This window comes from Lissotriton vulgaris, chromosome 6 (assembly GCF_964263255.1).
Source record: "Lissotriton vulgaris chromosome 6, aLisVul1.2, whole genome shotgun sequence".
In the NCBI taxonomy this organism is placed as follows: Eukaryota; Metazoa; Chordata; class Amphibia; order Caudata; family Salamandridae; genus Lissotriton; species Lissotriton vulgaris.
The window spans coordinates 1709978930-1710003521 of NC_141694.1; positions in this window are offsets into that span (position 1 = coordinate 1709978930).

Consider the following 24592-nt stretch of genomic DNA (forward strand, 5'->3'; position numbering starts at 1 on the left):
TATAACATAAATATTTTAATCATACCTAAGAATATCTAGTGTAAAATGTAGCTGAACCTTCACAGTAAAAATAGCCTTTATTCACTGTAAGAGCACCGTTTTCAAATTTTAATGTGCCACTTTTTTGATATTACGCATTATATTGAGCACTTCAGAGTTGTCAAATTATTATATAAAAATAGTTTCTCTTTCATGGCAAATGAAGTTTTCCTTGATATGTTTCTGCAGTACCTTTAAACAGCAGCCCAGCCAGGGTACATAGGTGCTCATAGTCGCCATATATTTTTGCCATAAACATAGAATATATAAATACCCACTGCACCTCATATATAACGTTTAACTACCCTGTTATTGGTTTCTTTTCTGCACCATGCATCGCCTGGATACCCTCACGGTTTCAAGCAGCGGCCCAAAAGTCCACCTTACATTGCATTTCGTTATATTACACCATTTACTGTGGCCCTACAGGACATTTATATAAGCTGCCCAGGGGTATCCTATGCATAGTACGTTTTAGAAACTGGAGGGCCACACCAAAAAAAGATGTCCTTTTTACAGTGACTTTTCATGCTTTGGATTTGAATTGCTGCCCTCGTTCTGCACTGCTCACATGTGTTCTCACTATGCACAAAAGCAACACAGGCAGGATCACTTAAAGTGAGGAGTGAAAGTGATCATTTATCGCTTGGTCTCTTCAACAGTGTTCAGAATATTGCTGCTTCAAACAGTTGCAGCAGTGTTATGTTACCACTTTGATAGCGCTAAATGGTTGTTTGATACTGGAAAGTTAACGGAATGTGGTTTTTCTAACTGGGGATGCAGCTACATTTATTGATAGTTAAAAGCAAACACAGAACGAAACAACACAATAACATAACACAAAGCAAAATACTGATTCTAAAACATGGCAGGGCCCAAGACAACAAGCATAGTACGAGACAATGAGATAACAATGCAACCAAGGCACAACTACAATATAACAGTATAACAAACACAAGCTGGCATAATACCACTGCACTAAAATGGTATTAAAATATAATGTGGAGAGGAGTTAGCCTACAGCTAGGGAGGTCGACCTCAAAACTGGGGAACCGGGTTTGAGTCTCGGCAAAAGACGTGCAACATCCTGTGATTCTGGGCAAATCACTAGGGGCCAAATGTAGGTAATTCATATTTACCGACTCTTAAATACCGAATTTTACCGTTACGGTATTTAAGAGTCGGTAAATATGAAGGGGGGAGATGTAGGTAATTCGATTTTAAGAATTACCGAATCGGTAGGATTCGGTATTTACCGATTCGGTAAATACCGAATCGGTATTGCCCATTGATTCCTATGGGCCATGAAGCCCATAGGAATCAATGGGCGATTCGGTAAATACCGAATCCTGCAAGGGTGCAGGGGGTGTCACTTTGACACCCTCTAGCACCCCAATTCCGGACTTGTGTGCCATATGGCACACAGACATGCCCTAAGGGCATGACTGTGTGTCACATTGCACAGGTGTGCATGCACAGATGTGCATACACACCTGAATTCGGTATTTTACCACCCAATTGGATTGGGTGGTAAAATACCGATTCTTAAGGGCCTGTGACACTCTTAGGAGTGTCACCTACATGTGGATTTACCGATCGGTAAAATTACCGATTCGGTATTTTACAGAATCGGTAAATTTACCGAATCAGTAAAATTACCGATTCGGTATTTTACAGAATCGGTAAAATTACTGATTCTGTAAAATGATGGCCCCTACATGCCAAATCCTAAATACCGGTCGGTAACGGCCGAAATCGGCCGTTACCGACCGGTATTTTCTCTCCTACATCTGGCCCTAGATCTTCCTGTACCTAACAAAAATGAATGTGTTCTCACATAATGTAACTGGTGTTCGTATAAAGCGCTCTGATACCCGATACCTTCGGGTCAAGTTCGCGCTATATAAAACTCCGTGAAAATAAAAAAACACAACAATACACCAGCACAGTAATACAACGTAAAGGTACAATAAAACAACACAGCCATAAAGCACAAAGGCAACATAATGGCACAAAACTAAACAGTACAGTTGCACACATACATCAGGATAACAACACAGCAGGACACAGCGATACAAGAAACACAAGAACACAATTCACCACAATAATAAATACATTTCTATAACATCACAATAATGTGCTAGAAATAGGATGATGCAGTAAAACAGAAGAGCATGATCACAACACAGCACAGCCACACACACTCGGAACACAATACAAAATAAGCCTGCACAATTGTAAATTTGAATAGTTGTGTTGTTTTGTGTTTATGATTAGCCAAGTTGTATTATGTTGCGCTGGTGTATTATATTGTACTAGTGTGGTTCCATTGTTTTTATGTGCTGTCATTGTCCTGTTGTGTGGTTGCTTTGCTGCATTTTGTTGGTGCAGTGCATAATGACTGTTTTATTATTGTTGCATTGTACTGTTGTTTTGTTGTGTTTTACTGCTTTTCTTCACTGTGTTTTGTAGTATGGTGTAGTGGTATAGTAGAGTTGCTTTACCTCAACTGTGCACAGTCTTCTTAAATATGCAACAACAAAAGCATTGGACATGCTACAACCACATATTTTAATTTGTAAATAATAAGTGACGGGCCCAAAGTTTTGAAAAGAAGCCTGTGGCCAGCACCATTAAAGTTGGAGTGCCGAATACCAAGGCTGCGTAGTTTTGATTCCAGCTCATGCCTCTTTAATACACAAACAGATATTTCCTGCCTCCTTATCACACTTGTTTATCCCTGCTTTCCCCTTCATCACAGTTTTTTCTGTATTTCTCTTCTTCCTTCTCTTTTCCTTTTGTGTGTTTTTCTGGATCATAGTCTGTTGATTAAAAATAAGTACCATTCGCCAAAAATGAGTGCTGGTGGGCCCCATCAGCAACCACTGCCTCAAATTAAGCACTGCCACCATGTAATGCTGTGGAAAAATGTGTTTGCACCAGCACTGCCTTACGCATCACTAGGGACATGTTTTAGGGCCAGTCAAAATGTTTTGTGATTCAGCCCCACATTTGTGGATTCCACTGCAAAGAGGTGCAAAGTTATGCTAATCCCTAAATAGCTCTACAATGTATTGCCACCTATACCATGTGCCTTATTGAATTAAAACAGCAAGTACTTTACTTACTAAGTTAAAGCAGGTAAATTCACAACAACACTGTCCCATTACCCAGTGGTTGGAAAACCGAAATAGTGAAGTCCGGAATGCATGAATTAGTCTCATTCAGTACTAAGACCTCTGTGTCATAAGAAAGAACATGACTTTTTGCTCACTGTACCAAAACAGGCAAGTACAGCTTGTCGCACGAACGTGCAAAGCAAGATGACCGCCGCCCAATAGCTCTCTAAAAAGCCCATTTTATCAACGGATGAAACGTCACATTTTTGGCAAGTCTTACCTGTTACAGTGGTCTTGGTGTGTTAATTGAGGCAGGTGCTCCATTTTGGTGTCAACGCTGGATTGTTTTTCTGCTGCCTTACTGGTGTTTATCTGCTTCAGCCTTTCACCAGTCAGGCAAGTGAACTACTGCCGAAGTAGCTCACAGAATGGTAGAGTTACATACAGGTAAGGGTGCGGATGAAGCCTAACCTACACCAACAGCTGGTTTTAGCTGCTGCACAGTCTTTTATCGTATAACTTGACATTTAATTCCCTTCATATTATTATTTTGGTCTGCTTTTGTTATTTGTGACATGTCTTTATTACAATGGAAGGGAAAGAATGTGGATGTTACATCTAATAAATGCAAACAAAATATTTCTCCTTCACCTGTCAAGTCAAAAGTTGTAGAGTCTGAGAAACCTTCTTTATCCATTCTATTAGAACAGAAAATATTGCTGCAGAAATAAAAAATATACGCAAAGATATGGCAAGTCTTTCTATCAAGGTTTCTGACAATGCAATTAAAATTCAGGATAACAAATCTAAAATTGAGTGTTTGATGCCTATTACATCAAAAATCCTGCAGATGAGTAATGTATTGCTTGATTTAGAAAATCGTAATAGACAGTATAACTTGCTTTTTTTCAACTTGCCAGAGGATCTTGAAGAGAATAACGACAGACAATATCTTGAAAAATTGCTACTGGGTTTTTTACGCCTCACTTTTCCAGAACAATTTGAAATCCATAAAGCACATAGAATTCTTTCACATCGTAATTCAAGCAACACCAAACCTCGTCAAATGATCTTCAAAGTTTTGCGTCATCATCATTTGGTAATGATCAGGAAGTCAGCAAGAGAGATCCCCTCACTGATGGTTAATGGACATAAAAAGTTTCTTCAGTTTGCAAAAGAAACTGTTGAATACACAAGGAATTCTCAGACATTAGACTGAGACTAAGAAGCTGTGGTTTCAAATATGGCCTTTTTGATCTATCTACCATGAGAATATGGAAAGATAGTTTCTCCATGTTTTTTCAGCACTCTAACGATCTTCATATTTTCCTGGATCAGCAGATGCTGCTCTCAATGGAAAGAAAAGTTTCTGAAATATATGCGTATCTGTTATATGCATTTTTTCTTGATAACTCAACATTTTATTTTTAAGTTCTTCATTGAGGGCTTTATTTAGGTAGGTAATTCTTGCATATGTGTGTGCGTGATTCTGAGCTACTATTTATGTTTTTCTGTTGTTGTTTGTAGGTTTTTCTATGTGGTCTTTTTAATGTTTGTCTGCATATTTCATTTTTGTCCTTTCATGTTATGTTGGAGCTGCTCTTGAATAGTTGTAAAGGTATTAAAATTGTTTCTTTCAATGGTAAAGGTTTGAGAGCCCTGTGAAATGTACTAAATTTCTAGAATATTTAGCTAGACATAAAGCTAATATTTCTTTGCTTCAAGAGACACATATAGATGATACTATTTTATCTTATATGATCAAAAAATTAGTTGGTAATGTCGTTTCATCTCCTGCGCTTAATAAGAAAAATGGTGTTGCTATTTTATTTGCAAAAAATGTACATCTTCAAATTCAAAGCAAACGTTTGTTTTGAGAAGGTCATTATATCTTGCTAAAATTAAAATTGATTATTCTATTTTGCATCTGGTTAATGTGTACAGTCCGACATCTGATGATCCTAATTTTTGCCCTCTTTGTACGTCAGAAATTCTAAAATTAGGTTATGTCCCACTCAATATTGGAGGAGATTTTTTATCTTATATGTGATCCCTTTCTGGACAGAACATGTTTAGCCAAGTTTTGTCCAGCCAATGCTTTTTTTACTCTAACATCCTTTTTTTAACAGCAAAATTAATTGATAGTTGGCGCCTACACCATCCCAAAGAAAAACAATGTACTTTTTTTCTAATCCTCAAAATGTTTATTCTCGTATAAATGATATATTATACTGCCAATTAATTCCTTCAGTTTTTGATTCTGCTATTCATAATATAGATATCTCCAATTATACGCAAATTTCATGTGTTTTTAACGACTTAGCTCCTTCCAACATTCGCAAGGCAGAATGCGCAAAGCCACCAATGATGTTCTCATGTTCTCAAAGAAAAATATAAGCCAAAGCTTTTGTCAGCACTTACTGAAGGTTCTGCTTCACTTGTTAACAAATGTGATGCATTTAAAGTGTATATTAGATAAGCGACAGTTTCTATTATGGCTCATAACAACAAGTCATTTAATTCCAGATTTAAAGAATAAAATAAACAGATATCAATGCATGAACGTCTCTTTATTAGATCTAATGACATCAAATATAAATTAGTTTTACAGAACCATTGTTATAAATTAACATCAACATTAAGCACTAGAGCTGGCATACAAATTTCTAATAGCAAAGCTAAGTTTTGTTTCAATGCTAATCGATTGAGAAAACATTTAGCAAATAATCTATGTATTAAGAGAGATGAAATTCAAATTCATGTGCTTCATGATTCAAATGGTCAAATTATTTTATCTCACTAAGACATAGTTCATGAATTATTACTTAACTTTTTAAAATAACCCTTCATCTTGTGATATAGTACATATTCATAATATTTATAATATGTATAATTTACCTATGATTACCCAGTCAGTTGAAAATAAATCGGATCTACTGATTACTTTGAAAGAAGTGCAATCCGCTATTAATTCCCATAAGCTCCTGGGCCAGGTGGCATTCCTGCTGAATTTTATACAGAATTTAGCTAGACATCGAACCTGTTTATAAAGAATTTTCTGTTTATAAAGAATTTTCTTCTCACCACTCACCTCATTTACTGAAATTGTTTGATGATTTTGACAAAACAGGTTCAACGTCTGGGTCCTTTACGGAGTCACTAATTTTAGTTCTCCTGAAACCTAACAAGGATCCTACCATTGTCTCAAAATATCGGCCTATTTCCTTAATTATTCAGGACTGTAAACTTTATGCAAAGGTATTATTGGCCTCTGTCATTGATGCTATTGTTCATATTGACCAATCTGGTTTCATAAAAAAATAGACATTTGGTAAATAATGTAAGATTATTGTTCCATGCAATTGAAACTGGCCTGCCTTTACAGGTGCCATCAGGTATTTTAGCATTAGATGCAGGAAAAATCATTTGATAAAGTCCTTTCGCAATATCTTTTCCGTACATTATCTACTTTTAATTTTGGTAACGTATTTATTAATATGATTTCCGCTCTTTACTCTGGTCCTTCTTCCAAACCTTTAATTATTGGTCAAATTTCTGATAAATATTTCATTTTTATGGGTACTAAGCAATGTTGCCCCCATTCACCTTTACTTTTTTTCTGGTATTGAACCCTTACTTATTCCCATTAGGAATTCTGTGGAAATCAAAGGTCATCTCATAAATAATGTTTAAATCGTCGCCTTATGCTGATGATGTACTCTTATATATTGCAAATCCGTATTTTCCATTTCACCTCTATTAAGTCTAATTCATAAGTATTCTCAAATTTCTGGAAATACCTTAAACACTAATAAAACAGAATTTTTTCCTTTGAATGTTTTTTGTGCCCCTGATATTTGACCAAATAAAGAAATAGTGTGGCAAAAGGAAAAAATGAAATATCTTGATGTTCTATTTCCTCGCACCATAAAACAATCGATTACTTTGAATTGTGATTATATTATCAATCACATCAAAGACAAATTTCAGAAATGGTCTGCATTACATTGATCTTGGTGGGGAAAAGTTGATTCAATCAAAATGGTAATTGATCCAAAAATATGTTACCTTCTTTCTATGATATCTATTCAACTTCCTGTTCAAGTTTATAAAAATCTAGATCAACTTATTTTTTTATTTATTTAGATCGATAAATCTCCCCGTATAAGTACCAACTAAGAACAAAAGTGGATTTGGGTTACCAGATTTCCTTAATTATCATAAATCATTTATTTTAAAACAAAGTACCCACAGTCCAGTACCTACATCTTTCTCATTCGCCTGCATGACTTCTCATGGAACAATGTTTGATTTCCTCATTTCCTTTACCAGCTGTAATCACTATGGCTAACTCGTCTACCCTGATGAAAAAGAAATGTTATCTTAAAATCTACAAAATTGATTTTAGATGAATTGGATTTGGTTTTCCAAGCCTCAATTTCACATACCTTAAATGCAGCATTATGATATGACCCCCTTATAAAGTTAGCTAAGCATCCTAAATGTTGGCAATCTTGGTTTCAGGCAGGCATCTTTTATTTAAACAATAGTTTTGTTTAATACTGCTTTTTTGACTTTTGATGAATTGCAACACATAAGCTCTTGTGTAATTCAATCCTTGATTCATTTCCAAACAGATTTTCTCTCAAGATTACTTCAGATTTAGAAATGTTCCTTCACACAATTACTTCATCATCACATATAGTTTCCTTGCTTTATAAAAAAATTGAGTAATTCAAAAAGGGAAAATGTTAGAATTTTCTCATTGTTTTGGAATAATGAATTACATTTGTCCATCTCTCATGACATATGGAAGAAAATGTGGATGAATAGTATATCTGGATGGTTATCTGTATACTATTTAAATGTTCATAGTCACCTTTAAGATTAGTTAATGCAAACATTTCAGGCTCTCTTAACTGTTGGAATTGTAATCAGAAAGAAGGCTTACTAAGTCACATGCTTTATGATTGTAGTAAATTTTGGGAAGAGGTTTGAAAGATTATTTAAAAAAAAATTCATATCACAGCTAAATTGTCATTTGAAATAGTGATTTTTAAATCATCTTAACTTAAAACAAAGCTCTCTGATATTAATAGCAAACGTCTAGATTTTTCAATTTCTGCAGCTTTAAAATTATTACTACCAATTGGAAAAGTATGTCAATGTTATCTGTTCATGCTAAATTGACTTTTTCAGGTGCCACTCATAATAGTCCTACTTATTGACACATATAAGGATATACATTTTTGATCATTATTTTAATGTTCTTATGTATAACTGTTTCAAATATAGATTGAGTGGTTCAAATAAGTGACTCTATGGTGTCATAATATATATACTCAATTTTATTTCCTTTTTAATTTCCTTTTACTTTTATTATATGTAACACAAAAACAGGTGCAGACTAACTGCAAATCACCCAATGTCTAGCTTTAACACACTGTCAAGGCCAAGCCCTCAATCTTATATTGATATCTAGCACACTATCCCACATGCGCGGCTGGTCCATTTGGGCAGAAGGGTCCCTCCCCTGCCCCTTTTCCCACGTAGGAATAGTGTCTGTCAGGCTGAACAAAAGTCAGCCTGACAGACACTATTCACTTTCAGTTTAAGCAGCCAGCAGACACACATGCGCATTTGGCGCTGGCTCCTGCCTGCCTAAACTGAACTTTGCTGGGCTGAGAAAGTCACAGCTCCATTGGGCGTGACTTTCTCAGCTCAGCAAAGGTTGCTGAAGTCCTCCCCTCAGTGACAAGGGATAGCGTCACTGATTGCCTCGCACCTGGGCGCTTCAGTATTAAGCCCTGAAGCGCCCAGGGTCGAGTGTCAATCAGTGACACTTCATCACAGAGTGGGGTGGGTTCAGTAGTGTCCCTGACCCCATCCCACTCTGTGATGACGATAGGACTGCTGCCTTCCCCTCAGGCTGACCTTAGGTCAGCCAATGAGGGAAGGCAGCAGTCCCAAGCCTCCTGGAACCTCCAAGGCAGAACAGAGCTGGCTGAAGGTAAGTGTTATTTATTTTCACTTTACATTGTTTGGTGCGTGCATGCGTGCATGTATGAATGTTTGGGAAAGAGTGTTGTGAATGAATGTGTTTGTGTGTGTTTGCACGCCTGGTTATGAGTGTTATGTGTATGTGAGCGTGTGTGTGTCCCGTCCGCCCCCCTCTTCCCAAATCTTACCGGACATCACTGCTATCCCTCTACAAATCGACCATCAATCCATCATAATCTGTTCATGACTTGATACGCATGCAAGCCTTCATTCCTCCAGCTTTTCCTCCCCCACAAACTCCCCCATTTAGAAGAACAAATACTCCCCTGACTCCCTCCAAGCATTCCTAAACGAAATGCACAATCTCACATTACTAGTGAATAAACACGTTGTTCAATCTCTAAAACAAGACTATTAGTCAAAGCTTCAGCAGAATTAAATCACTATGCAATTACATCCCCACTACTACAGTTTCACAACCATGTATAGCAACTAGCATTAAGACTTTCAAAATGATAACGAGTGCACTGAAATGCTAATGGCGCAAAACAAGACTACAACTAAAGCTAGGGGTATACAAACTAGCCTTAAACAAACTACTCAATGCTATCAATAATGCTAAAGCTTCACACATTCAAAGCTTAATTAGGCTTATTAGCTTTCTCCTTCCTCACACCATCAACGCCTTACAGTCTTCTCCACCATAATCCATCAATATCCCATACTTATCAAACAATCATTTTGCTACTTATTATTGCTCAAAACTTGCTACCACCAGGGACACTGTGACAACACTACTCACTGCTCGACCACTACCTTTCTATAGACCCATCCCAGCCTAGTCTTTCCAAACTGATCTTCCACTTTTTAGCATGACATGCCTAACTGAACTTAATTGCGCAAATAAGCCAGCAATATGTCCTGTGCTCATTTGACCCTGTTAATCCTCAGTACAACAAATATGTCACATCCAACACCCAGCTTTTTCTGACCTCTTATTGGGATACCTCTCGCTAGAGACACAGTCCTTCATGTTTCGAATCAGTAGCGGTTTTACCCATCCAAAACAAACCTACTGATAACCCCTTATCTTCCAGTAATTTAACTCAATTTTTTTCGAACAAATTGAAACAATTGATCTTCAGCTGTCTCTGTCTCTCCTGAAACATCTTAGACCACTCCAGTGAGGTTTCCATACCCTCGTAACCGGAAAAACAGCAATAACAAAACACACAAATGGATCTTCACCACAACCACTCTTCAAGACTATTGATTATCCTCTACTACTCTCCTCCATTGAATCACTTGATATCATAACTCTCTACCCACTCCTTCACAGTCACTTTGGGCCAGATGTATCAAGGGCTTGCGTTGCCATTGCATCACGCAAGGTGACGCAAGGGCAACGCAAGCCCTTAAGTGACATTTAGTATGCTATGCAGAGACACCTGGCATATAGTAAATCTGGAGCAATGTAAGGCAGTGCAAGTCGCTACTCTGCCTTAGGAAGGCGCTCCATGGGTTGAGCGAGGGTGTTTTCACTCATCCACCCATCATTTATGACGCATTGCCATATTTACTAACTTGAGTAAACCTGGAAATGTGTCAAAATGGTATGCCTGCTCAGGTGGAGGTGTTATGAGGGGAAACATAATACTGGCTGTAACACAATAGTGCAAGGGTGCCTGCGTTGCCGCTTGACAGCCACCCAAGATCCAGCGCAGAGCAGAAGTGTAGTTGATATGGCACATTGCTGACCTCTCCATTTGACACAGCGCAGCGAGTTGTCTTGCTGAGTTGAGTTGCGCCTGAAAAGCTGCCTTTGGTTTTTAAAAGCACCTAAACCAATCCCTTTCACTCGGACTCCTTTCCACCTGTCATACTTGCCACTGACTTGCGTTCAGGGTTCAAAACCACACTGAAAAGACATCTGGTGCAACCTTACATAAGTTAGCAGTATGCCATTTATATGCAACTTTTCCAGTTTGTCACAACACATTTTTAACAATCGAGTAATAAAGGTCACAGTGAAAGATTATATAATGAGTAAAACAGTGTTAATATAGTTTAAAAAGACATCTTTCGAAGCTAATCATCGTAAAGCAGTACATCTGGACTTAACCAACAATAAAATAAGCACAATAAAATCCAAGCAGCAGCTAGTTCAGACTGTTTCTCACAGGCAATATCCATAGATAGAGCCATTTTGCATAAGACCGACTGAATCTCAGACTAGAAACTAAAACACGCTTCAGCACTGCACGTTCTTCAATTCCAAAATGTATATATATATATATATATATATATATACATATATATATATATATATATATATATATATATATATATATATATAGTGCACAGCTGCAATCTGCTCTCGGTGGCTAAACTTCTGACAGGAACATGAAAGGTGCTGTAGATGACTCTTTCCTATAGGAAAACAGCCTGCAGGGCAAACCATTATTAAATAAAAGTCGTTTTTCTCTCGTTCCCAATCGGGAACAAAGGGGAGTCATAAACAGATTATTTTTATTGTATATCTTCTGATTGGTTTTTGTAAGTGCTGTGTATAAATACTCGGAGAGGAGAGATAAAAGTCAATACCATACACAGAATGGTTTCTTTAATTCAAAGAAGCCAGGAAGTTAAATGAGACATGTTATCCAAAGAATGATGAACATATTAACTTGTCCTAAGCCCCACCTACAGTATGTGTAGTTAAGCAATGAACAAAAGTTATATTCCATTACCGTAGACAGGGGGTAGAGCTTTCTCTGACCTCGCCCCAAGGTACTCGAATTCTCTCCCTATACACCTACGGAAGTGCCCCGACCTCCTACGCTTCAGAAAACTCCTGAAAACAGAACTCTATAGTAACTAATTTTGCTTGCCTAGCTTCCAGGTACCTCTAGCGCAGAGATGCTCCTTCGGGGGAGATTCCACACTTTGTAAATTCCCTCATTCATTCATTCATGCGAACTTGGGCAAACAGCGTGTTAGTCTGCTACCCAATAAGGCTGCTTAGCAAACTCTTAATATCTCCTATCGCTAGATTGATACTTGCGGTGTTTTTCTTGAAGCATTTAATCCATTTCCATGCCCTATCCAGAAATGAATGTAATTTTGTTCTCAACCCCTCTCTGTACATCTGGGCCCATGGCATGCATATAATCCCCATGCACCCTTCTGTAGTAACGGGAACACTCTTGCGTTAGGTGGCTCTGTGGGTTTCTCCTCAACATAGCCTTCCCATTAGTGAGGCATTGCTGCATGTAGAGGAGGTCCCACTTAGGGTTTCCTTCTTCATGCCTGATGAAGTTCTCCACAACAGCAATGTCCTTTGTCGCAAGCAAACCTTACCTTGACCAAGCCCTATCATATTGGTCCCTCTTCTCAGTCCAATCTGCTAATAGGTCACTAAATGGGTGCGCAAAAGCCTTGCCTTCTCTTTTAGCTTTTACCTCCCTCAGGATGTGTAACTCGTCGCTGTTTCCCTCATTTTACTCACTAGTGCCATTTTGTTTTTCATTCATCGTGGATCGGTAAGTACCGGGCTGCCTTGTTCCTTTATCTCTTGGTCAGTCCCTCTCCTATGTTTACTGAACAATGTGGCTCTGAGCCCTGCTAGTAGCCTTTCATTGACCTCTGACTCTTCCCAGCACGACGCCCTGTACTTGGCTTCACTTCGTTCATGAGGAGCGTGCGCTGTCCTGCACCCTCGCTCTAATTCCCTGCTATGTGCCCTTTCTCTCTCGAGCCCCCGTTCACACCTTTCTTCCTCATGCAGTCAAGCCTATCTCTTTTGCTCAGAGCTGCTCGCTGCTTTAGTTATCCTGGCTTCACCCTTAAATTCGTTCTCTGTTTCCTTTTCGGCTATCTTGGCAAACCCTGTAGTCCCACTCTAGCCATCAATTCCTTACGGAATGCAACTCCTTTCATCTTCGGAGCTCGCTGCGTCAATATTGAGAACCACCATAATCTTCCCTGACACACATTTATGCTCACCCGACCCAGTAGAAATGTGTATTTTACCCTCCTTTGTGTTGTTCACGTGTTGAGTGTGGTGGAAGGGGAGTCGAGTTTTTGGCGACCTTCCCTAGGAATTTGGGCTGTGCTGGAGGCGTCTGGGCTTGCTTGCTTTTAGATTTCTCAGGCTTAGAACTGACTGACTTTTTCGGTGGGGGACTCTTCGGCTTCTACTATTATTGGGTTTGAAAAACCTAATGCAGAGGGAGCTGGTGTGAGTACAACCATCCCTGCATATGGTGGTGGAGGTGCCGACTCTTTGTTTGCTATCAGCATAATAGGGTGATCGCACTCAACTTCTTCAAAGATAGCCCACAATTCTAACACTGATTCAATTATATTTGTGTCAAATGTTCCCCCTTTGGACAGGGAAATGTGTGTGCCTTGGTGCGTAATACAACTCTTGGCAAAATATATTACATCTTTTTATATGTTTTGGGAACCTAGTCTATAGTGGGGATTCCATGACAATTTTAGTAATTTGGATAATACAATTCCATACAATTCTAGTTTTGTTTGTCTAATCTTAGGAACAATTTGTACATGGCGCAACCCTACAAATTACGTACTATGAGCTCAGCGCTTACAATTTTTAAATGTTTACATCAAACAGTTCAAACGAACATTTCAATAAAACAAAATAAGGCAGTATATGCACTGATGCAACATAGGGGAATATGCGATATGTTAGAATAGCATCTGTAGAATCTCAAATTTTCACACAATACAGTTTTTAAAGAACATCAATCCAATATCATCACATACAATAATACATTTCAATAGCGGTTGCCAGAAAAAATTACTTAGTAAAAAAAAATGTATATGTTCATCCCATATTATCCTCTAGCAAGAGAAGACTAGTGTGGAATACGTTACTAAGTGAACAGGACATTCTGCCCCTATCTGCTCCTAGCTTCAAAGAACAAAATTAGGGAGTGTAGAGGTAGTGTCCTTCATTTGGGGTGGGTACGTCCTCCTCTTAATAATCTGTAGTCAAAACAAAGAGATCCACCTTAAGGAGGGGGATTCTTAAAAAAAAAAGGTCTTACTGTGTCAAGGAATTGAGTTTCTCATCCTGAATTGGATGCACACAGTGTTTGCTTAAATACCCCTCACACACCAAAAGGGCCCATTTTGACATGCTTCATCATATGGGTCTTTCCATCCCACTGCGGGACGAGGCATGCTACGACCTGCAACTACGCGGGAGCACTGATCTTACAGTACTATTTGTTGTGTAGGGGTAGTGAAAGGAAGGGTCTGAGGTGAATGTCAAAAAGTGAATTAAAAAGGACCTGGCATCATGGACTTAAGAAACTTTAATAGGTCGCCGAGGCTGGACCTGTTAAAATGGTGGTGCGGAGATGTCCTGCGTACAATGTGCGGATACTCCTATAAAGTCAACATGTTTCGAAGCATCAAGGCTTCTTCATCAGGACTGAAAGATCCCCCCAGTACTCACTATGTTGTTGATATCAAATGTGAAGATGTGCTATATACAAAAGTGAAAAAAGATGAAAAATGCAGGAATCTCATGCACTTTATACAATACCTAATAGTACCTCTAAAATGTTTAATCTGAAAGAAAAAGTACAATTAATTTGGTAAATGTGCCTCCCAATGTGCACACATGCGAAACCTGTAAAAATAAATGAAAATGCCACAAAGTGACTGTTGTGTATTTAGTACTAGTTATATAGTGATATATCGGTGCAATGACCTGTTCGAAAAACAAGACATTTGAGACACACATACATAGAACAGAAATTACACACTCTATTTTTGTAACTAGAGTAATTGTAAGTGGTTTGTATGTAAATGATATCCTCATACACTGGTCAATACATACTATGTAATGTAGGAGACAATACTCCATAAGCCTCTGCAACGAGTAGGGAAGTGTGTTGCCCTCTGAAATCTGTTAATACAGGGTAGGGGAAAAGAAGGTTTTGTAGATTGCTGGCATTTTTCCGAAGTCTGAAAACCATGAATTTGTTAGTGGCTATGCCGTAGTTACGTCTCGGTCAACACTGCCTCGCTCCAAAAGACGCCAACCTGTGGCTCCGTTGTGTGAAAGGAATCCGCGGGAAGGCTCTATTTTGTAGCCGCTAATAGGCATTAAGTGATTGCACCTGCAAGAAAAAATGTCCAGAGTCCCCCGGAATTAAACCACTGTTGGTTCCCGGTTGTCATTCCGTGGGCGCGTACTGGAGCACTATGCCTTGTTTCCATGGTTACTCAGGATCCACAGAGCAGAACAGAAGTGAGTCATTGCTGGATAGCAAGGCCGCAACTAGAGCGCTGCATTCAGTCGTAGGCTGAAAAGGGAAATGGAAGACTTACAGGAGCAGAAAAATGGTCCCGATAGGTTCTAGCGTGTTAAACCTATAAAGGTGTTATAAATAAATGTTATAAAATGTTTTTAGAAACAAAAGAAGAGAAAATGTGATTAAGAAATTAAATTAAATTCAATTACAGGGCAGACGAGGTGTGGAAATGAGCACATGGGACAGAGTCTCTCGCGTACAATGGTGTGAATAATAACCCCAAAGGCGGGGGGTGGTAAACTTATATATCTGCCTTATGGGCTGTTTATGTACGATGCTTCCTCAATGAGCTAGAAAGGGGTATATTGTAGACACAACTGAGGCATTTGGAGATCATATGTTTAGAGCTCAATTGCTCTATTTCGTCAATGAAGTCAAGTGTCTGGTCTGGTGCATCTTTTTAAAGGTAATCTCGCATAAATGTGCACCACAAAGTGCGCTATGTATGTATGCCAACCTCAACCCTTGAGTGAAGGTGGCGAGATACAAATGTCACATTTTATCATTAGGTGTTTACCTATAGGGTGTAGATGCGCAGTGAGTGATGTTACTTTATACCATGAGTAACCGTCACTCCAGTGATCCAAACCCCCATTTCTGTTCTTTAATGAGGTTGTTTACATTTGGTGTTGGAGAAAGTGCAGAGACTTTATTCCACGTTATCAAGGCAATTGGGCCCATGGTATGTCATAGTTGAGGCCAGTAACGTTGGTCCCCAAGCGAAACACCCATCGTTGTTCTTTTTCCAGCAGGTCTCTCTCGTTGTGAATTTGTTGAATTACAGTCCACCTGAAATCATCCACGGTGTGAGCCATAGTCAAATATTGGCTTGCCATCTTGGTTGTGCTTTTTTTACAGCGTACATTGCTCTTATGTTTGCCTATGCGGGTTTTCATATGCAGTAACCATTTTTGCACGAGCTAATGGTGCATTCGCAAAAATTGTCCGTTTGCGCCCGCAAAAATGGCATTTGCGATGCATCAAGGTTCAAGGAACTCGCAAATTGAGAATTCACAATTATTCGCGATTTCTCAAATTGCAATTGCATTTAAAGAATCCCAATTTGCGATTCTGTAAATGCAATGCATGAACCACTTGAGAATATCGATTTCGCTAATGGGGGCGGAAATTACTATGAAGTTGAACTTCATGGTAATTTGCAAAAACTTTGAAAAATGCGCTTTTGTGCACTTTTCAAAGTTTCATGTTGCGCACACACATGCCCTTAGGGCATGTGTGTTCGCAACATATGTGCACAGATCAATTTCAGGGGTGCAACAGGGTGTCCTTTTGACACCCTTCCACCCTGAAATTGCATGTGAAATTTGCGAGGACCTATTGGTACTCGCAAATTGCGCATGCAGTTTCCCATTCCCGCATTTCCCAAAAGGCCCATAGGAATGAATGGGAAGCCATTCCTTATTTGCGAGTCGCAAATAAGTAATGTGTAGGAATCGCTATTTTTATAGCGATACCTTCTTGCATAGAGTCCTTAATTGCGATTTCTTAATTATCGCAATTAAGGACTTGCAAAATCCTACCTTGATGCCTGTGCCTGATAGACTTTTAGGAGTCCTTAATTGCGATTCCTTTATTTTCTCAATTAAGTTCGCCCAAAATCCTACCTTGATGCATGTGGCTGCTAGTGATCAAATGTAACCTTTGTATCTCGCCACCTTCACTCGAGAGCTGAGGTTGGTATACATACATAACGCACCATATGTCGCACCTTTATGCGAGATTTCCTTAAAAAGATGCACCAGACCAGACATTGGACTTCATTGTTGAAATAGAGCAATTGCCTTCTAAACATATGATCTCCAAATGCCTCAACTAGTAACCATTGTACATAAACAGCCCATGTGGCAGATACGAGGTTTACAACCTTCCCCCCACCTCTGGGGTTATTATTCACACCATTGTACCCGAGATACTCTGTCCCATGTGCTCATTGCCACACCTCATCTGTCCTGTAATTGAATTTAATTTACTTTCTTAATCACATTTTCTCTTCCTTTGTTTCTAAAAACGTTTTATAACGTTTACTTATAACACCTTTATGGGTTTAACACTCTAGATCCTATCCGGACCATTTTTCCGCTCCTGTAACTCTTCCATTTCATTTTTTCAGCCTATGACTGAATGCAGCTCCATAGTTGCAGCCCTGCTACCCAGCAATGACTCACTTCCGTTCTACCCTGTGTATCCTGAGTAACCATGGAAACAAGGTGTAGCTCTCCAGTACGCAGCCACGGAACGACAACTGGGAACCAAGAGTGGTTTATTTCCGGGTGAATCTGGGTATTTTTCCTCGCAGGTTCAATCAATTATTGCCTATTAGCGGCTACATGAATAGAGCCTCCCCGCTGACTCCTTTCACACAACGGAGCCGCAGGTTGGCGTCATTTGAAGCGAGGCAGTGTGGACCGAGACGCATATACGGCATAGAAGTTAAGAAATTCATGGTTTTCAGACTTCAGAAAACCCCCAGCAATCTACAAAACCTTCTCTTTTCCTACCCTTTATTAACAGAATTCAGGGGGCGACACCCTTCCCTACTAGTTACAGAGGCTATGGAGTATTGTCTCCTACATTACATGTAGGAGACATGTAATGTAGGAGTATGTAGTAGACCAGTGTATGACCAGTGTATGAGGATATCAGTTATATACAAACCACTTGCAATTACTCTAGTTACAAAAATAGAGTGTGTGATTTCTGTTCTATGTGTGTGTGTCTCGTATGCCTTTTTTCCCATAGGTCATTGCACCGATATATTATTATTAGGGAGTTTTGTAAAGCGCCTGGTTTACGCCCAAGGCGTGTCCCCGCGCTGTGGTAGGTAGGGTGTCCGTGAGCAGCCAACAGTAGTTAGCGTCTAAAGAGATAGGTCTTAAGTTTTCGCCTGAACAGGGTTTCCGAAAACTCCATGCGTAGTTCCATCGGCAGATCATTCCACCGCTTAGCGGCCAGGTATCTGAATGATCTACCCCCCATTCGTGTTTTCTTTATTTTGGGGACTTTCAGAAGACCTGTGCAAGACGAGCGCAAACTCCTGGTGGGCTCATACCAGGTGACCAGACTTTGTAATGGGGCAGGGGCTTTTCCTCTCAGAATGCGGTGGCATGTGGCCAGTGCCCTGAATTCCACCCTACTCCTGACCGGAAGCCAGTACAACTCCTGGAGCGCTGCCCTGGAGGGGGATCTTCTAGGAAGCCTCTATCACTATGTAAGTAGTACTAAATACACAACAGTCACCTTGTGGCGTTTTTATTTATTTTTACTGGCTTCGCGTGTTTGCGCATTGGGAGGCGCAATTAGAAAATTAGTTGTACTTTCTCTTTCAGATTAAACATTTTAGAGGTACTATTAGGTATAAAGTGAATGAGAATCTTGCATTTTCCTCTTTTTTTCACTTTTGTATATAGCACATCTTCACATTTGATATCAACATAGTGAGTACTGAGGGGATCTTTCAGTCCTGATGAAGAAGCCTTGATGCTTCGAAACATGTTGACTTTATAGGAGTATCTGCGGGAAACATCCTTAACAACGCGGATAGTACACCGCAATGCTGTTACATCGCGGTCGTTAAAACGACCGTATGTAACAACGCTATGCCATTACAACGCAAGTCTTTACATCGACTTGCGCTAGATGGCGTGCTAACATTAAAAATGGTGTAGTTTACTATCCCAACACCTTCCCTACTGATAAGTGGACTGGAGTTGGAATGGTAAATTACACTTTTTTAAGGTTAGCACGCCACCTAGCACAAGTCGATGTAAAGACTTGCGTTGTAAAGGCATAGCATGGTAACATGCAGTCGTTGTAACAACTGCGATGTAACAGCACACGTTGTAATAACACGCGTTGTTACATCATACATCCGTATCTGCACATTGAACGCAGGACATCTCTGCACCACCATGTTAACAAGTCCAGCCTCGACAACCTATTCAAGTTTCTTAAGTCCATGAGATCAGGTCCTTTTTAATTCACTTTTTGACTTTCACCTCAGACCCTTCCTCTCACTCCCCCTGCACAACACATAGTACTGTAAGATCAGTGCTTCCGCGTAGTTGCAGGTCGTAACACCCCCCGTCCCGCAGCGGGATGGGAAGCCCCCTATGATGAAGCATGACACCAAGGGCCCTTTTGGTGTGTGAGGGGTATTTAAGCAAACACTTTGTGCATCCAATCCAGGATGAGAAACACACTTCCTTGACATAGTAAGACCTATCTTATCTGCGCCTAGACAAAGGTGGTAATTATAGAAACCATTTAGTAATAATTCTGGAATCACCAGCCCCTCTTGGCCACACGCACGTTATGTCCAGTTTCCTGGGTCCAAGATTCTTCTATTTTAATTCCACTCTGTGATGCCCATGGTCAAGCTAAATTCAACTCCCACACTCCTTCCAGATACTACGGGCGTTAAGAAACCTCTTTAGCATTGGGAAACCCTTGAACTAAAAGACTGTGAGACTGAGGTGTCAACTCTCTTCAACCAGGATAGCGATATCACAAAAATTTAGCATTCTGGGAGTTATGAAAGGCTATACACAATATACACTATATTGCCCTTAGCTAGCGGTTGGCTAAGCACAACGCCGCCGCCGCATCAGTTTATGTGACACTCCGATGGCACAGGAGCCTTCTCCATATTTACCAGGCAACACTAAGCCACTCTTTTAGGCTTAATGCTGCCTTGTAAATATCATTCTCTTTAACACAGTTTCTGTATATCAAAGGGGTGTGAAATGGGTGTTGCTGGGGGCGTTCCCAGCAACACCCAAAAATAATCATCTCCGCAACGCAGGCACTATGGTGCAAAGGTGCCTGCTTTGGCGCATGGCAGCCCATTGTGCGCCGGTGCAGGGAAAAAGGACACGATTCTACCATATCTTAGAGATACAGCACATTCCTGCCCTTTTCTTTTGCCGTATAGCAACGCTGCAAGAAGGCCTGCGGCACTGCCCTATGGCAAAAACTCATAAATGAGGCCCATGGTCTTCCGCAGTGCTGAAGCAGAAAAGAAACATGCCATCCTTTCCTCATAATTTTTACAGGAAGTAGGATGTGTGTCTGAATGAAATCAGCCCTTTTCTCTGTTTTCTACTCTGACCATGAGCATGTTCACGTTTCCAATCAAATGTGATGTTACCAAGGTGCCTGCCCTAGGAAATGTCTCAGAGGTTTTTAACCAGTCATGTGACATCTTTTTTTAGACAATTATTTTTATTCTTTTCACTAACATAGAGAATTGAGCCAACCATAGTTTTTGTTTTCATTTACTAGTTTTAAGAGCAAATGTGTATAGCTAAAACTCCAGTGTATGCAATGAATATATTTGATACTTTCTCCCCAAATGTGGAACAAAATATGCGCCAAACTAGGACAATGTACCATATGTGCCAAACACTACAAGTGACCTAGGGCCAGATTTACGACCATTTCATTTTGTCAGTCGCAAATTGCACTCAATTGCGAGTCACAATTAGCGACTCGCAAAATGACATGTACAACAGTGTCAGAAAAACTGTTTGCGATTCTCGATGTGGTCGCAAATTGCATGCCTCATCAATATTCATGAGGCACTCGCAATTTGTGACCCCATTGCGAATATCTGGCCTCCCAGGTATGTTGTCCTGCTGGGCTCAGAAGACCTCCATGTCTGGGAATTCTTTTAAATAAAGCTTTTAAATGCAGCCCGTTTTCGGTGAATTTGAAAAGAAAAATGTAATGTTTTATTTTCATTTTTTAAGGGCAGGTAGTGGTCGCTGTGACCACTGCCTGCCCCTAAAAAAAAGAATTCCCCTGCATTTGCAAGGGGAAGGGGTTCCCTGGAGACCCCTTCCCTTTTGCAATTGCATTACCACCCTCTTAAAAAGGGCGGCAAATTGCGAGTGTTTTGCCAACGCAATTGAGGTCGCAAAATAATTCATATATGGCTTGTGGGGTCACTATTAGGAAGAGAACGCCCCTTCCTTATAGCGAGTCGCCAAATGGTATTTTGTGAGTCTCAATGTATTTGCGACCCGCAAAATAGTGTTTGTACTAGGCCCACAGGATTTTTGCATGCGCTAATGGGTCACAAACCTGTTTGCACATGCAAAATCCCATAGCACATCTGGCCCCAAATTTTCTGTATTTTATTTCACCTGTTTTCTCTATTTTCACAGAGATCAAGCTCATTATACAAAGCTTTTTCAGCGGCGGCCAGCAGCACACCAAACTGGTAGGCGGATATTTAACCCACTGACAGGCACTGGTGAAAAAACCCAGCAGTGCCCTCAGTCTCAATGCAAAGCACTCAATCGTGGTCCATTTTAAACAGTGTTCATATTGGGCCACCAATTAGAGCTCTGGAGTTTAGGTTGAAGGAACTACGACTTTCTCATAGTGCCTGTTAGTGATTTCAATCAAATTCAAATAAACTTATGAAGATTTACTTACCCAATGCTCTTCTTCCCCTCGGGAGTCGATGGTTCCTCCAGCAAAGGCAGTAGGCTCCCAGAGCCTCAGCCTACTCCCTTCCACCTTTCCAGGCACAGCTATCATGGAGCTCAGGCGTCATGAGAGACTCACCAGGATTGGTTGGAGAGCACTGGTTATGCGCTCCTTCAGGCATTGGGGGCCGGTGCTTGCTCTCCATCAAGCTGTCTAAGACAGCCCGGGTTGGCGTGTTTAAAATGCACATGTTAGGCTGGCTGCCATAAGACAACCGGCCAAAGTTACATATTCACTTTAAATTGAAGTGCACACTGTTCCTTCCCTGCTGCTGACTGTGGAATTAGACTCAGCAGCTGTCAGCTTTAAAAATAAAATGCTAATAAATTTGTTGTATTACCATTGTTTTCATGTTTTTCCTGCACTCGCAGCGGAGGGGCGATGCTCCTCTACCATTATAAAGGCCCATCCGCTGAGCCTTTCCATGGTTTAATGGTCTGCTAGTCATAAAATCACAGACTCATTGTGGGGGACAATGACTTTACAACTTGCAAGATGCCCATTGTGATTGATTCCAAATCAGAATGAGGCGGTGTGTGACAGGGGTGCCTGCTCGTCTTCCAAGTTGCAATGGTATGTGTCAATGATTTGTGACTGCAATAGCGGTCCCGAACTATTGATGGAATACTGACATCAAATACTTTCTAGTCATTTGAGACAGCTTCCTCGTTGTGAATTCTAGCTCACGCATCTGGGAAAGAATACATAGGTCCAGTGGACCAAAGCATACCTCTGCCTATGTCATTCCCCAAATGCCTACTGTTATTTTTTAAGGCAGCCATTTAGCGGCCAGGCTTGTTTAAAAAATATTTTGCCATTGAATAAATGCGAAAGGAGGGACAGAGGTCTGTCTCTAGCAGACCTCCATTCCTGCATTTGAAACCATTCCTAGGGTGGGTCAGATTGCAAAGCAGTCAACTGCTTTGTGGCCTGACCACAGTATGTTGAACCTAAAAATCCCTATGAAGATTTTCCTGCAGAATGGTACTTTTGGAACATCCCAAACAATTCCCCTGCCCTTTCTGTGGCACATTTGTCAAAATCCAATTGAGCATAATTACTTTTCTTTGGGAAAGCTAGATGCAGATTCTTTAAATCATAATTAGAATGTGATTAAATATTGTCTAGTTTCACAAGGAAGCATTAGGGAATAATTCTTAAAATACTGTTAAAATCAATTAAAAACCTTGCAAACATTGATACAGAAAATTATGCAGATATTTATGAAACATGTACATGAATGGTTGACTTTTTACTTGCTGAAATATGCCAAGGCCATACTGCATCTTACTTAAGGAAACAGGTTAATTGTTTTTCTCAAAAAACACAATCAGCGAAACAGTATTTTCAACTGTAATGATTTTTGCAAATCCCTTGAATCGTGCATGTTTATTTGGTATGTAGTTAGTTTAGTAATGCATGAAGCAATAAGTAGAAAAGTGCAAACTAGACTGAGGCATCAATATCTACATGCGCTATTTATACATTAACCATATTTAGAAAGAGCTGGAGAACATCCATCTTATTCATAGCTGTGTGTACTCACACACATAAGAAATTAAATTTGTTTCACTCACACGCTATCTGTAACCATTACATTCGGATTGATTTTCAGAGACCTTTATTTTGGCAGTATTAGATTAAACACCCATACATCATAGCATTTGCAATAAAAGAGACTGTGCCTTTGTGTCTGTATGATTTGTACTGAAATAATTCATAAAATGGATAAAAATAGCACATTAATTATAAACCTGAAAGATACACTCTTTCCATTTGGCACAGTCTCATAGCTGCCTGATTTATTTTAATAAATAATTTTTATAACAGTAAAAAATTGGAGAGTAGTCAATAATCATGGGTAAATTGCACTTTGCTTAGATTACGTCCTATGATTTGCACTCATTTATACATAGTTTTCAGTTGATTTTATCAGGGGGGTTACATTATACATGATGATTTTTCCTATTTTAAATCTGATACAAAAGAGCACAAAACCTGCTAAACAAAATTACACCAAAAATTATATTTAAAAAACGTTAATTTGTGACTTAGTTTAAATTCATTAGGAAGTTTTCAGATGTTTGGCGTTAAAAAAAGTTTACAAGTTTTAGAGTTCACAAACCCAACCCCAAGAACGGTGACCTCAAAATGTAAAAATCATAATCATAATTTAAAACAAGATCCATTGGCGGATGCAAGGGTGTCCGTGTGAGGGGCAGCGGTAGTGGGCTCCGCCGGCATGCCCGCTCCATTTACCTGCGATAATCTTTACAGACACTTACTATACTCGCCGGTGAGTCGGGGATGCGGCGATACCTTTACAGGAATCTTCAATGTTCACTCCTGGCGGCTTGGCAGCGCCGGTCAGCGAGGGGAGCCGGTGTGCCTGGGTCCTGTGAAATCCTTGATCGGAACTCCGTCAGTGGTACCAGCAACCTGAGCGGCCAAGCCAGGTTCTACTACAGCCGCTTACAGACGCCGGCAGGCTGCAACGCTCGCTACAGGATGCCGAAACAGCCGAAGCCCAAGACGCGCGCTGTGACAGCGGCAGCAGCTCAGGACGCG